The sequence below is a fragment of the Mustela nivalis genome (assembly GCF_964662115.1).
Source record: "Mustela nivalis genome assembly, chromosome: 8".
Classification (NCBI taxonomy): Eukaryota; Metazoa; Chordata; class Mammalia; order Carnivora; family Mustelidae; genus Mustela; species Mustela nivalis.
Genome location: NC_139027.1, coordinates 109,880,825 through 109,896,206, shown reverse-complemented (window position 1 = coordinate 109,896,206; position 15,382 = coordinate 109,880,825). Strand labels below are relative to the sequence as shown.

General features: G+C 40.3%; 1 long non-coding RNA gene across 1 annotated transcript in view; it reads right to left on the bottom strand.

Annotated features, from left to right (window-relative positions):
- The window catches only part of LOC309871434, a 32,942-nt gene extending 19,314 nt beyond the window's left edge, over positions 1–13,628 (bottom strand). Inside the window, exon 1 of the long non-coding RNA XR_014315277.1 lies at positions 13,251–13,628. This is a non-coding gene — a long non-coding RNA (uncharacterized lncRNA). The remainder of the gene's footprint in view (positions 1–13,250) is intronic.
- Positions 13,629–15,382: the final 1,754 nt, after the last annotated feature.

The following is a 15,382-nucleotide window of genomic DNA, read 5'->3' as shown; positions in this document are numbered from 1 at the left end:
TCAGGTCATGATCTTAAGGTCCTCGGATCAAACCCCGTGCCAGGGTCCCCACTCTGCTTGTTCTTTTGCTCCTTCCCCTACTCTTGTTGGCTCTCTCTCTCTCAAATAAATAAATGAAATAATATCTTTCAAATTTTAAAATATTTGGGAATAAAAAGGCTTACCATACCATATTCTCACATTAAAAACAAAATTCTAGGGCCACCTGGGTGGCTCAGTGCGTTAAAGCCTCTGCCTTTGGCTTGGGTGGTGATCCCAGGGTCCTGGAATGGAGCCCTGCATTGGGCTCTCTGCTCAGCAGGGAGACTGCTTCCCCCTCCCTCTCTTTTCCTGTCTCTCTACCTACTTGTGATCTCTGACTGTCAAATAAATAAATAAAATCTTTAAAAAAATAAGTAATAAAAAAACACATAACAAACAAAAAAACAACAAAATTCTATGAAAGGAAAAGTCAAAAGGTTGTTCTCAAATCTCTTGCCTTTGCAATAGTCATTGTCAAGAGCCTGATATTGATTCTTCCCAACTTTCTCTTATGCTTATTCTGACATATATTATGTACTTACAAAATGGTATCAGGCTACCCATATCGAACTTGGTTTTTCCATTTAAAAATATGTATCTTCCCATCATTATGTGTATACCTACTTGTCATTGCTGAATATTAGCAACCTTTTAATTTTTTTTATTTTATTAAAGATTTTATTTATTTATTTGACAGACAGAGATCACAAGTAGGCAGAGAGGCAGGCAGAGAAAGAAAAGGGAGCAGGCTCCCTGCTGAGCAGAGAGCCCAATACAGGGCTCGATCCCAGGATCCCGGGACCATGACCTGAGCCGAAGGCAGAGGCTTTAACCCACTGAGCCACACAGGCGCCCCTATTAGCAACCTTTTTAATATTGGCAAATGTTTTGTCAGCTTGATAAGTGGAAAATGATGTCATTTTATTTTGCATTTTGAGAAATCACCATCATTCATCATCCAGGGAAACACAAATCAAAACCACAATGAGATACCACCTCACACCTGTCAGAATGGCTAAAATGAACAACATACGAAACAGGTGTTAGTAAGGATGTGGAGAAAGGGAAACACTCTTGTGCTGTTGGTGGGAATGCAAGCTGGTACAACCACTCTGGAGAATAATGTGGAGGTTCCTAAAAAATTAAAAATAGAATTACCCTATGACCCAGCTATTGCACTACTGGGTATTTAAACAAAGGATACAGATTTGAAGGGGTACATGCACCCTGATGTTTATAGAAGCATTATCAACAATAGCCATACTATGGAAAGAGTCCATACACAATGGACTATTACTTGGCCATCAAAAAGAATGAAATCTTGCTATTTGCAACAATGTCGATAGAGCTAGAGTGTATGATGTTAAGCAAAATGAGTCAGTCAGAGAAAGACAAATATATGACTTTACTCATATGTGGAATTTAAGAAACAAAACAGATGAACATATGGGAGGGGGGAAAGAGACAAACAGAGAGAGATAAAGAGAGAAAGAAACCACAAGCGACCCTTGAGAACAAATGGAAGGTTGATGGGGGATGGGCAAGATGGGGGATGGGGATTAAGGAGGGCACTTGTTAGGACGAGCACTAGGTGTTGTATGTAAGTAATGAGTCACTATTCATTCTATTCCTGAAACCAATTCTATTCCTGAAACCAATATTGCACTGTATGTTAACTAACTAGAATTTAAATACAAATGTGAAGAAACAAAATAAAGTAATAAAAACAATATCAGGGAGAAAAAGGTTACCTGTGAGTTTAGTGTTGCTTATTTTACCACATATCTTAATCTAGTAGTGGAAAACATTAATTTAGAAATCAGATATTTCTCAGAAACCCTACAGCTGAGAATTGCTAAGAAGTATTTCTTAAGCAACTCTTGAATTTTTTCTATTTTTAATTTCTTTGGAGTGCACACAGATTCTGAGATTTATAAGCCTATCTTCTCCCATCTAAAGTGCATAATTTTTGGGGGGCTAAGAGGAAGACATTCAAAAGAAAAATATTTCTAAGTTATACATTTATTTATTTTTTTTTAAAGATTTTATTTATTTATTTATTTGACAGAGAGAGGGATCACAAGTAGGCAGAGAGGCAGGCAGAGAGAGAGAGAGGAGGAAGCAGGCTCCCTGCTGAGCAGAGAGCCCGATGTGGGACTCGATCCCAGGACTCTGAGATCATGACCTGAGCCGAAGGCAGCGGCTTAACCCACTGAGCCACCCAGGTGCCCCTATACATTTATTTTGATTAAAAAAAATCAAACAGTAGATAAACTGCAAAATAAAAAAATCTTCTATCCTCCCGCATACCACTTCCCAGCAGCAGCCACTGTGAACAGCTTGGTGTTTATTCTTATGAGCATTTTCTATGCATAGACCTATATCTGTGGCTCATCTAATCTGTGTCAGTAATCTCCATATGTATCTGAATCTAATTATATATATCTTAGACACTAGCTTATCTCTTCCTCTTTAATAGCTACATAATATTTTACTGTATTAACTTGCTACAATTTATTAAATAATTTCTTAGTGCTGATAGACATTTAGGTAATTCCAACTTTCATGTATATATAAATGGTTCAGGACACATTCCTTTACGTATTTCTTTGCAAACATATGGGGATATCTCTGTAGAGTAAATCTACTTTGTGGAATTTTTGGTCAGAATGTAGGCCCACTGAAAAGCTGATAAATGTGTCCTCCTCCACAAAGTTCACATCAATTCAGATCCTTGCCAGTTGTACATCAGGTTGGTTTCCCTTCCTAAATCCTGGAGTAATGATGTCATTCATTATTCAATCTGATGGGTAGGAAAAAATTCTATCTTAAAAAAAACAAAAGTTTAAAAAATGCTAAATATGGTTGAGCATCATTAAATATACTATTGGGCATTTATCATTTGAAAAATGTTCTTCTACTCTCCAAGATCTATACCAAATATGTGACCATTGAAGTGGTTTTAAGTTTCTAAAACCTAAAACAGTTCCCTGGGAATCAGTACACAACTGATTAGCGGGCCATAGTAATGAAAGATCCTTTAAACCTGTATGCTGGTTTGTTTTAGAAGGAGAAAAAATAGGGGGACCTGGGTGACAGAGCTCGTTAACCCTCTGACTCTTGTTTTCAGCTCAGGTCATCATCTCAGGGTGGTGGGATGAAACCCCCACAACAGGCTCTGCGCTCAGCAGGGAGTCTGCTACTCTCTCTCTCTCTCTCTTCCTTTCCCTTTGTCCCACCCCCAGCTCACACTTTCTCACTCTAAATTAAATATATCTTTTTCTAAAAAGAAGCAAAGGTATTTTTACTAGAAGTTAATATTTCAAAATACATTGATACATTTTAGAACCCAAATACCATGGTCGTCAGATGTCTTGGGAGTATCTCATGTGTCACATACAGTTGCAATTAAGACCGAAGTAAGTTCTTAAAACTTGTTCTAGAAAACAGATCAGGGATTTTCTAATTTTAAAGTGCTCATAAATCACCGGACATCTTGCTCAAATGCAGATTTTGAGTCAGTAGTTGTGGGGTGGGACCAGGATTCTGCATTTCTAAAAACCCATGGGTGATGCTGCTGCTACTGGTCTATAGACCACACTCTGAGTCCAGAAGGTTCTAGACTTCAACTAGTTTTGCCCCTCATTTTGTCTACCCAAAAAAATTACAGTAAATATACCCTGGTATTTGCTTTTTTTAGATTCAAGAAACACACAGCATTTGCTTGTTTTAAGCTAACAGACATTCTATTTGTGTGACATAAATAATATGTGAGCAGACTTATGAATAATACAACATCTGTAGCTCTTAGAAAATAAAACATAGTTAATTAGAGATCACATGAATTATGTAATCATTATTTTTAATGTTTTGTTCTTTCTAGGTCATTCAAACTGCCATCCACACATGAATAACAAAGAAAGTCTCATAAACAAGCACAAATACCCAAGAGGCATGAAGAGTTTTAATACTTCAAAGATGCGGGTCTTATGATATAGTACAGATGCAGAGAAGATAGATTTTAGAAATCTAAAAACTCAAGTACTGAAACTTGTCAAAATGCCTTTGGAGCTTGAAATACCTAGAGCCACCAAAACGTTCAAGAGTAAAATTGAAAAATGTTTCTTCAGAATGCCTAAGCCAACAAAATGTGAGTCTATTTGCCATCATGGCCAGATGGATAATTGCTTTTGCGGGTCTCAGCCTGGGCTAAGTGGGGCATCCTTCATGACCAGACTGAAGACCAGTGTCAAGTCCATGCTTCCTTCTACTTTGCCCAGGTGGGATTTCTCTCTCCACCATGACACCCTGTCAGCACTGTACTTGTCACGCAAGTGCAAAACATTCTCTGCTTTACATGCTTTGGTTATTTGTTGTTTTTGCAATTTGGTCCTTACATTATCCTTAAACTTTAACAGCTGTCTCTTAGCTGTTCTGTATGGTCAACAGTGCCAATCCAAGTGCTATGAATATTAAGAAACATGTTTCTTAAAAAAAAAAAAAAAAGATTTTATTTATTTATTTGACAGAGATCACAAGTAGGCAGAGAGGAAGAAAAGCAGGCTCCCCGCTGAGCAGAGAGCCTGATGCGGGGCTCCATCCCAAGACAGTGAGATCATGACCCAAGTTGAAGGCAGAGGCTTTAACCCTCTGAGCCACCCAGGCGCCCCGAAACACATTTCTGAATCAATTCCCTCATGAAATCTACAACTACAGGGATAAATGCTGTATACTGCAAAGAAAGGTGACAATGAATGAAGGAGGATCATCAGCTGAGGAAAGGGCTTATCAGAAGTCCCCAAAAATTCAGTAGGAAGGAGCAGAAGTTAGTCTTAAAAATATGTTCATGTCTTACTAACAATTAATTCCTTAAAAAAAATAGTCAGCAGCAGAATTACAGATTTTAGAACTCTAGTTCCTACCTTTGCTACCCTAGAAGTAAACACAAAACTGTGACAGTGTCAGAAAAACAGCTGGGCTATAAGTGTCTGAGGAGTCACTGGGAAAGGAGACAGGGGACGCTTGGCGTCCTACAATGTCCTACAAAGTCCTAACCAGCACTGGATTCTCCAGGAAGCTGAGCTGGACACAAGAGTGTGTATCCAGGAAGTTTACTTAGGAAGTTTCATCCCAAGGAACAGGATTGGGATACTGGAAAGAGGAATACGAGGGAAGTATGGGATCAGGCTAAACAGTACCATGGGCAATTGGGTCTCCATCCTCCAGGGGGCTCTTTGAGAAGGTGCGGAGAACGCACTCAAAGGTGTCCACCAGTTGGTCACGTTACAGGGGCAAGGGGCACTGCTCATGGCCTTGCAATTCCGGGATTGCACCTGCTTCAGAATAGCGGAATGATTTCCCGAAGGTTTCTTAAGACATGGCAAAGGAGAAGGTGCGGAGCAGAAAACAAGAGATAGGAACTGTCACTGATGCAAGGTGCAGGCTGGTGACACCTTCACCAAGCTGGTGGTTGCAAAAAGATGAGCAAAGAGGATGTGATCGAGGGCTCAAGAGGGGGCTGCTACCAGCTCTCAGAAGCACAGGAGTTTCATGAAAATCTGTCTGCGCTGGCAATCATGAGCACAGGATCACACCCATCCTTTCTGAACAAAAATCAGAGGAGGCATGAAGACCAAGGATTAGCCAGAGAGAGAAACTAGTTGGGGAGTGGAAGAAGCCAGGACATCTGGGACAGGGCCCTTGCCAAGAACCAAAGTCCACCTTTTCTATGCTTCAAACACAGACCTACAACTAGGTGGGAGTTTTTCTTTCTCCCTATTTACATTTTTCATACTTGGTTGCTACTTTTCTCAGTGGACAACTCTGATACAGCCAGCCATCTGCCAGCTTTTTTAACCTGCTCATTAAGTTACTTTATTGCTTCTGGTGCTCTGAGTTTTAGGGAACGTTGTCAGCTTTTCTGCTCATGCCCTGTCTTAGTTTGGGTTGCTCCAAAAGCTGACCCTGAGGAAAGAATGTGGGGACAAGTAGTCTCTTCCTGGGCTGTGAGTGACCCCAGGAAGTGCTGTGAGTGGGGAGGAAGGCAGCCAGTAAGGCTGTGTGCCTGAGCAGGTTATTGGCATCCAGTTTTATTGGGAGTTTGCTGCACTGCTGCACTGAGGGACAGGGAAGCTAGGGTGTCTATGCATGAGTGTCCAATTCCTCACGAGCCCACTGAAGTTCCCAGCTGCCCTGCACATGGACAGAGCAAGCTTCCCTAGTGCTAAGAAAGCCTCTAGCCAGAGAAATTGGGCAGAGACGTGTGGATGATTGCGGGGAGGGAATGGGTGTACACTACAGCTGCAAGGAATCCAGAAGATGGCAGAAGGGATCTAGCTTGCAGCATCGGTAGTGTCCACTACACACTCTGAGATGATGTGGCAAAGGGCCAGATATCCAAATATGGAGAAAACCAAGAGCAACACCCCCTGGCAGCATCTAGATGGAAAGAATAGTTCATTAGTACGGGATCTGAAGGAATGAAAATTAGCTTTGAAACTGACTTTATCAGACTTTGCAGACAAGAACGTCAGAACGGCATTGAAAAGAGACTCAATGTCATGAAACAAACTGAGGGTTCCTGGGGGGGTTAGGGAGAGGGTTAGGGAGAGGGTGGCTGGGTGATGGACATTGGGGAGGGTATGTGCTATGGTGAGTGCTGAGAAATGAGTAAGCCTGATGATTCACAGACCTGTACCCCTGGGGCTAATAATACATTATATATTAATTTTTAAAAAGAGAGAGAGAAAGAAAAAGGAAAAGAAAAAGAAAAATCCCCTTTGTTATTACTGAAAAACGAATTGGGAAAGAAACCAACATGTTTTTGCTTTGGCAGAAAAACAAAGGACCTCACCCCTGTTCAATACCCACTGCTTGGCTCTGTTTCTACGTGAACACATGAAAACCTGGTGTGTGGGGGGAGGGGCGAGGGGTTGATTCTTTTATACTAGTCATTGCTCTGGAACACCACCAACGTGGAACGTGGAGTCTCTCAAAGATCAGGTGGAGTTTCACCTTTTTTTTTTTTTTTCTCCACCCAATGCTTTCTGTTGAAAAAGCTCGATGATAATGTACGCAATTTGCCAAGGGTTCAGTGGATTTCACTGCAGATAGAAGACTGCACGGAGCACAAAAGAGAGGCTACAAATGAAATACTTTCAGTGGCTTCGTAGATTAAAAATTCACCCTGATTCTTCTTCATTTTCTTTATACCCCTCTGCCATAGCCTTAGAGTGAGCTGAGACAGCCGTTTCTTCTGTACTGGGCTTGGCCACATAGCAGGCATGACATAAACCTGAATGTTGGGCTTGTCTTCTTGGCCATCATGATTCCCCATGAGAAGAACATGCCCTCCCCCACCCCCGTATCTGCCACTCCTCCTTCACCCTCGGAGACAACTGGCCCCCAGTCCCAGCTGGGAGCTCCCGTCATGAAACACAACAGCTGTAATAAATCTGCCCAGCCAAGACTATTCTAGATGAAACAAATGCAGTCAACCTAAGGTCTCAAGCATGCGGATGGATGTTTACCTCTGAATTTGGGGGTGAATTTATCATGCAGCATTATGGAGGCTTTATAAAAGTTCTCAATAAATACCAAAGGTTTCATTATACAATTTCCATTTGTTTTTATTTCCATATACAGAGTGTTTACTATACCAAAGTATGTCTTATCCACAGAGAAGAGAGACTGAGGGAGAAGAGTGGAGAATGAAGATGGTTTTTCACTTGTATTCCGTCTATTTCAATAGTTGTTTATTTATAACTATGTACTACTTAGTGTAATTTATGAAGGAAAATAAATCTGACAAAACCTTTTTCCATAAATGAAGAAGAAAATATTATCTTATTATAATATATCTGGTCAACATTTAACTACTAAATTATCATTCATGTAATGAATTCAAATCTTGCTATTCCAAGTGGGATCCTGGGACCTCCAACAATGGCATTACCTGGGAGCTAGTTAGAAAGCCAGAACCTTGGGGCATCTGGGTGGCTCTATTGGTTGAGTGTCTGCCTTTGGCTCAGGTCATGATCCCAGGGTCCTGCTTTTCCCAAGTCCCACATCGCATCAGGCTTCCAGGGAGCTTGTTTTTCTCTCTCCCTCCGCTGCTCCCCCTACTTCTGCTCTCCTTGTCAAATACATAAAACCTTTAAAAAAAGAAAAGAAAAAGAAGAGAAATCTAGAATCTTAGGCCTCACCTAGACCGCAAAATCTGTAACAAGATCCTCAAGTGATTCTTTTGTACAGGCAAATTTGAGAACCAGTGTTCCAAAAAATGAAACATTTTCATTATTGCTTTAATCACAGAAAGAGAAGTGGTTTAACAAGTAAAATATTTTATTAAATTTCTTTCCTATTATGTGAAAAGTATTTGGAGGTATTTTCCGATAGCAAAGATAATTTGTGAAGATAATCCTTTCATAATAGTAAAAAAAAAAAATTGAAATGTTAAATGCAAAACTTGATTTTTTTTTTAAGTAACTAGGGAAAGCAGGACAACAGAATGAAAACAAAACAAAAAAATGGGTCTTTATGTATTTCAAGAGGAACAGGGTGAATTTGGAAATCGCGCTTTTTCTTTCCACACTAAAAATCAATGCTTTGGGGTGTCTGGGTGGCTCAGTGGGCTAAAGCCTCTGCCTTCGGCTCAGGTCATGATCCCAGGGTCCTAGAATCGAGCCCCACATCGGGCTCTCTGCTCGGTGGGGAGCCTGCTTCCTCCTCTCTCTCTCTGCCTACCTCTTTGCCTACTTGTGATCTGTCTGTCAAACAAACAATGCTTCCCCTGAGTGGAGAGTCAGCCAAACCCAGGCCGTCTGGATTCTGCATTCCCAGGTGAACTTGCACAGCGTAGCATGGGGACCACGGAAGGTAGCCACCTGGTTAATTCTCCAGTCCCAGACACTCCGGAGGGGCCTCAAGTTCCTACTTTCATCTGGAAATCATATCTATCTCCTTCACAACCTCTCACATCAATCTTACCCTAATTTCTGCCTTGCCCAGAGGAATTTCCAGGGACCTGGTATGGCTCCGCCTCTAATTATTCATGAATTATTTGCATGCGCATTTCCTCATCATATGTCATTAGGGTCGTCAACAAAAGGAGATGGTTCCTATTGGGCCAGCACAAGTAGCACATCCATTATGCCTATTGATTGGACCCTACTTCTAGTTTTTCTGTTATGCTCGTACCTTTTTTAAAAAAATATTATTTATTTTAGAGAGAGAATGTGCACACTCAAGCGATGGGTGGGGGGCGGGGGGGGGGGTAGAATCCAAAGCAGACTCTCTGCTGATCCTGACTCCAAGCTAGATCTCACGACCCAGACAGAGATCATGACTGGAGTGGAAAACAAGTTAGTTGCCTGACTGAGCCACAAAGGGGCCCCTGTTATGCTATTACTTTTAAGATCAAAAAATGTAATTTGTCCCTCAGTCCTGCCTCTTGTTTGTGGTGCTCCCTGAAGTAGCCAGGTGAACTGTCTAATTTCTCTTGGATTTATTACCTTAACTCCTCTCATTTCCACTAGATAATGCTGCTGACCTTTTTCCCATGGACTTCTTGGCCATTTGTAGATCTTCTTTGGATGAGAAAATTCAAATCCTTTGGCCATTTTTAAATTGGTTCATTTATCTTTTGTTGTTGAGTTGGAGGAGTTCTTTATATATTATGGGTTCTATAACATTATCAGACATATTATTTGCAAATATTTTCTCCTATTGCATGGGCTGCTATTTCACTTTCTTTTTTTTTTTTTTAAAGATTTTATTTATTTATTTGACAGAGATCACAAGTAGGCAGAGAGGCAGGCAGAGAGAGAGAAGGAAGCAGGCTCCCCGCTGAGCAGAGAGCCCGACGTGGGACTCGATCCCGGGACCCTGAGATCATGACCTGAGCGGAAGGCAGCAGCTTAACCCACTGAGCCATCCAGGCGCCCCTATTTCACTTTCTTGATAGTGTTCTTCAATGCATGAATTCTTAATGTATTAAAACAAATTTGGGATTCCTGGGTGGCTTAACTGGTGAAATCAAATCAAGATCTCAGGGTCCTAGACAAGGTAGTGGGCAATAGGACTGAAAGTTTGCAAAACTAATCAGACTGTCTCTAGAGTATTTCTTATCTCAAGTGTAGTTAACAAACTCTCAGTACATGTTTATAACTAGATGACCCATCTACTCATACACATCTGAGCTTATGAATAGCATGAAATGAATTAAAAATAAAATCTTATAGACAAGACATGGCAGTCATTGAATTAAGATGATGCAAATGTTATGAAGTATGAAAACATGGTACTTGAGTTCTATTTATTCAGAAGTCTTCACTGAGCTGAGCATGTTCTTTTAGTAAATTCAATTACTGATTTGAATATGTATTATATTTTAATCATTGCAGCCATGAAAAGAAGCAGTGGTTAAGGATGCATTTAATAAAAATACTTAATCAGTTTGAGTTAGTCAATCATTTAAATTTTTTTTTAATGAAGATCTAATTTCTAGAACATTTGTGCCTATATTTTTTATAGGTACATCCCTATACTCTGGTATGTTGAGTACACAAATTATTTTAGAATTATACTGGTTATCTCAACTGGTTTTCTAGAGAAGTGTTAAATGAAAGAGAAAGGTTTTGGGTTTTCCCGTAATTGTTATACAAGTACAATGAAGAGTAACTTCCTGATTTCACTGCTCTGTTTTGTTTAATTAACATAACAATGCAGATTTACTCTGCCCATATATGGCATAGTAAAAGAAGTTTGAGAAGGAAAAACTATCAATTAATATAGGCCCTATGGTACTTATGTATTTCAGACCAGCTTTAATTTCTGGATAGATATTCAGATCATATGTATGTTACCTAGAAGAGACAGACATCAAAAGATTTATTTAATGAACATATCGACTATCGATGAGCATTTCATTGGGTACCAAGAGGATGCTGTGTCATGATGTCTTTGTAAGAAGACGCTCATCTCAAGATGGCTTAAAAATATGACAATTTTTATCTCACATAGTATAAAGTCAGAGAGAGAGCTGATCCAAGTTAATTCAAGTTAATTAAAGCTGACACATTCTTGGAATTCGCTCTCCCAGTCTTAGCTGGTTGGCTACTACCTTCAGGCTTGTCCCCTCGTGTTCTAATGGTTGCAGCTCCTCCTAACAAGAAAGCCTGAGTACAAGGGGTGAACCAGCTTGTCCTCCTCAAACCATTTACACAGGGTTAACCAGTCCTTACCCAATCATACCATCCATTGCAAAGCCCTCATTCTCACTTGATGGAAAAATCAAATGCTTTCTTATTTAATAATCGAATCTAATTTAATCCAGACTTTTCTGTCTAATCCTGTTACAACAGTCATAATTAATTAAGGAAAAACATCCATGATTTATAAGACTTAGCATGTTGTCCACCACTGGTGTGTTTTGGTGGGAGGGAGTAGGGAGGGAGAGGGGAGGAAAGGAAGAAAAGAGAATCTGCTTGGATGAGTGATGGTCACCTTCCATGGACACAGCTGGGCTCTGCTGTTTTCTACTGCTGGGCTCATCAGCTGGTCCTGCCCAGGGGCTCAACAGATAGGGGTGTCTGACTTTTTTACTTTTAAGTAGGCTCCATACCCAGGATGGAGCCCATGTGGGGCTGGAATTCAGGACTCTGAGATCAAAACCAGAGCTGATATCAAGAGTCAGGCACTTAACTGACTGAGCCACCCTGGTGTCTCAGGGGTGCCTGATTTTTAAATGATCACTAACATGCTGGTTTCGACAGAGGGGTGGACATACTTTTCTAGACCTCCATTTAACCTTATCCGGGCTGCATTTTTCTTTCGAACTCCTAAAGCATGCACACTCGGGTTTCCGGGTGTGTCCCATTGTTCCATGGTGCCACCATCAGGGGTAGCCCACGGTTTCTGCTCCTTAGCTAATCTCAGCGAGCTCTTATTTGGGAAGGTGGAAACTTGTGGGGTCAAATTTGCTGCCCTCCAGGAGTTTATGAGAGTGAAGAGCAGGGTAGGCAACTCTTTATGCTGAGATCCCAGCCTGTCCTATTGGTTTGGACCCTTCATAAAACCCCTTGCCTTCTGTAATCTCCAGGTGAGAAGCAGGTACCATCTCTAGGGTCCAGCATACATACACACTTCAAAAGATTGACATTTAGGCCTCTGTCTACTCTGCCTGATCCATTTGAATTAGGACGTGTTCAGGTACCAAACGAACTTCCCTAAACTCTGCCTCCTCCAGAATATTTCTCTCTCCTGTATTTGCTGTTTATACCTCTTGTGTCATGGTTAGGAACGGGATAGGAACAAATCAGTCATTTTGTGGCAGTCCCCACTCATCCTAGCCACAAGTCATCTAGGCTGGGGAACGAGCTTGAGAGAGAAAAAAGCCCGATGTCTCCCGCGTATATCATAAGTAACTTGATGCACATATCTTTTATTACTGATTTATCTTCAGCCACAGAGTGCCAGACTCCCTTAGTTGACAGGTACTTGCCTTCTACATACTCTAAATCAGAATCTGCATTTTAACAAGATCCCCAGGTAACGCTTATGCATTTTTAAGTTTTAGAAACCCTGCCTTACAAGTTCTGGGGCTTTCTGGGTCCAGAGAAACTAAAAAGCAATAATTAAGCAATCGATAAAATAATACTTATTCTGAACTGAAGATTTAAGTTCGTATATTGAAAGAGGCTCCTGACTTCTATGCAGAATTGATAAGAAAAGATAGAAGCTTAAACACATCCTGATTATATTTCAAAATTTAAATAACGAAGGGAAATATAAAAAAAAAAAAACTTGAAGGAAAACATAACAACTGATATACAAAGCAAAAAGGAAATCCTATCTGGTGACAGGTATCATCCACAAGGCAGGAGTAGAGTAATTATCCAGTAGAGGAAAATGAGAGCAGCTACAAGGTAGGAGGAGAACATTACAGAGTGCTGAGGGAAAAGGCCTTCCCCTGGAAATTCAATCCACGACGAAGGTGCCATTTACCTGTCAAGGTAAAATAAAAATATTTGCAATGATATGCAACGATTCAAAAAAATCTAGCATTTATGTACCCAGCTTGTGGAAAATTCTGGAGGCACAACTCTAACTGAAAAGAAATGACCAGACAGAAATGTCAAGAGGGAGAGATGAAAAGGAGTAAGTGATTAGGAGAAAATCTTTCAACATAACTTGCTGGGTCAAATAATAATACTAGCAAAGTTCTTTACCTGCTCTATCTTGCTCATTCCTCATCACGCTTCTGGAAAGTGGATCCATTAGTTATCTTTTGTTATTTAACAAACTACCCCCACATTTAGCAGTTTAACACCACAAACAATCATAATTTCACGCTTGCTGCAGGTCAGGAATCTATCTCAAGAGCTTTCTTGTGGATGCAGTCAGAATGTCAGCCAGGGCTGTAGGCATCTGCAGGTTTGACTGTAGCTGAAGGGTCTGCTTCCTTGAGGACTTCACTCACATGACTGTGCTGGAGACCCCAGGGGCCTTTTCCACTGGGCTGCCTGAGTGTCCTTGGGACACGACAGCTGACTTCCCCCTGAGCAAACATTGTGTTTGAGAGAGAGAGATTCAGAAGTCACAGTGTCTTTTATGATCTCATCTCCGATGTTACACACTGTCATTTCCACTTTATTCTAGTCACTAGAAGCAAGAGATGAAATCCATCACCCATCAGGGTGGGGGAGAGCAGAATTAGACTCCACTTCTTTGAGGGGAAGGTCAAAGAATGTGTGGACCTTTTAACCAACCACAATGTTATTATTTTCTACACTGAGGCACAAAGAAGTTATTTAACTTGTCAAATTTAAGGGATTAGTAGACAGGGAAGCTGAGACACAAAGCCCAGGGATTCTGACTCATGTGCCCAAGCTCATAACTGCACTGTGAAACTGTCTTTCAATGAAAAAGTTTAAGTTTCCTGGAAATGTGTCGTATGCATTGATATGGAAGATGGATATTGCCAGTGGTGACATAATAAATACCTGAAATTAAAAGTACTTATTTATTTTGGCCAAACTCAATAGTTGGCATCAACTTTTGAGAGAGATGTGGAGAAATGTGACATCCCAAAGATCTAAGAGTAGACGAGTATTCGGGGAAAGGACAGTGGGGAAAGCATTGAGAGAACAGAGCTTCTAGAAGTAAGTGGGTAAGAGTTATCTTATTTTTATAAAATAAAAAGTAGAATATTCGTGCCTGAAAATGCAAGGTGATTATTAATGGGATGGAAAAATCCACCAGATTTCCCAAGTTAACTAAGAGGAATTTGAGAAACCAGAAAAATAAGGGGAAAAAAGAGGTGACAACAGAGAAAATGAAATAATAAACAATAGGATTAAGAGACTAAGATTAAGTATATCCCTTGGTACACTAAACATCAATATATTCCATGCTCTCATCAAAAGATGGAGATAGATTGGACATAATAATAGAAAAAGCTAGTTATGGGGCACCTGGGTGGCTCAGTGGGTTAAGCCTCTGCCTTCAGCTCAGGTCATGATCTCAGGGTCCTGGAATTGAGCCCCGCATCGGGCTCTCTGCTCGGCGGGGAGCCTGCTTCCTCTTCTCTCTGCCTGCTTCTCTGCCTACTTGTGATCTCTGTCTGTCCAATGAATAAATAAAATATTAAAAAAAAAAAGAAAAAGCTAGTTATTTAGTATTTACAGAAAAATACCTGTAAATTGATAATGAAAGTTTAAAAATAAGACATTGGATGGAATACACACAAAAAGATTATTAGACCACAAGGAATGAAAGGTTTATGGACACTCCCTAAGAAAAGGAGAGGACGTTACATAACAGTAAAAAAAAGCATAAGCAATAACCAGATATGTCATAAATCTGTACACACAAACAGTATGGCAGTGAAAATGACTAGAAATGGAAGAAGAACTTGATAAAAGTATACTGACTGTGAGACATTTAATATAGTGTTAGAATTAGATTGATACAGTACAGTTAAGCAAGTACTTAGGAAATCTGAATAATACAGCAATGGCCTACAAATATTTTTAGTGTCCAGGGACAAGAGAATTTTTGAGGTGTTTATTTCAGATTTACAATATTTTTCTCCTTGATCTTCGAAGGCCTTACTCCAGGACAGAGAAAAGCACAGATCCTGATGCGAATACATTTATCCATTTATCCAGACTTGTCTATACCGGCTCAACATTCCTTCCTTCAAGAAGTGTTCTGTAATTGCTAAGATATAAATGAAGTGTGTAAGTCCTTAATGAAAGTAATAAGCAGTGCTCTATGGTGTCAATCAATTTATTTTCCATTGCAAAGCTTTTTGACATGTTTTTATTTCCCTTTTGGAAAGAAACAGCTAAATATGTTA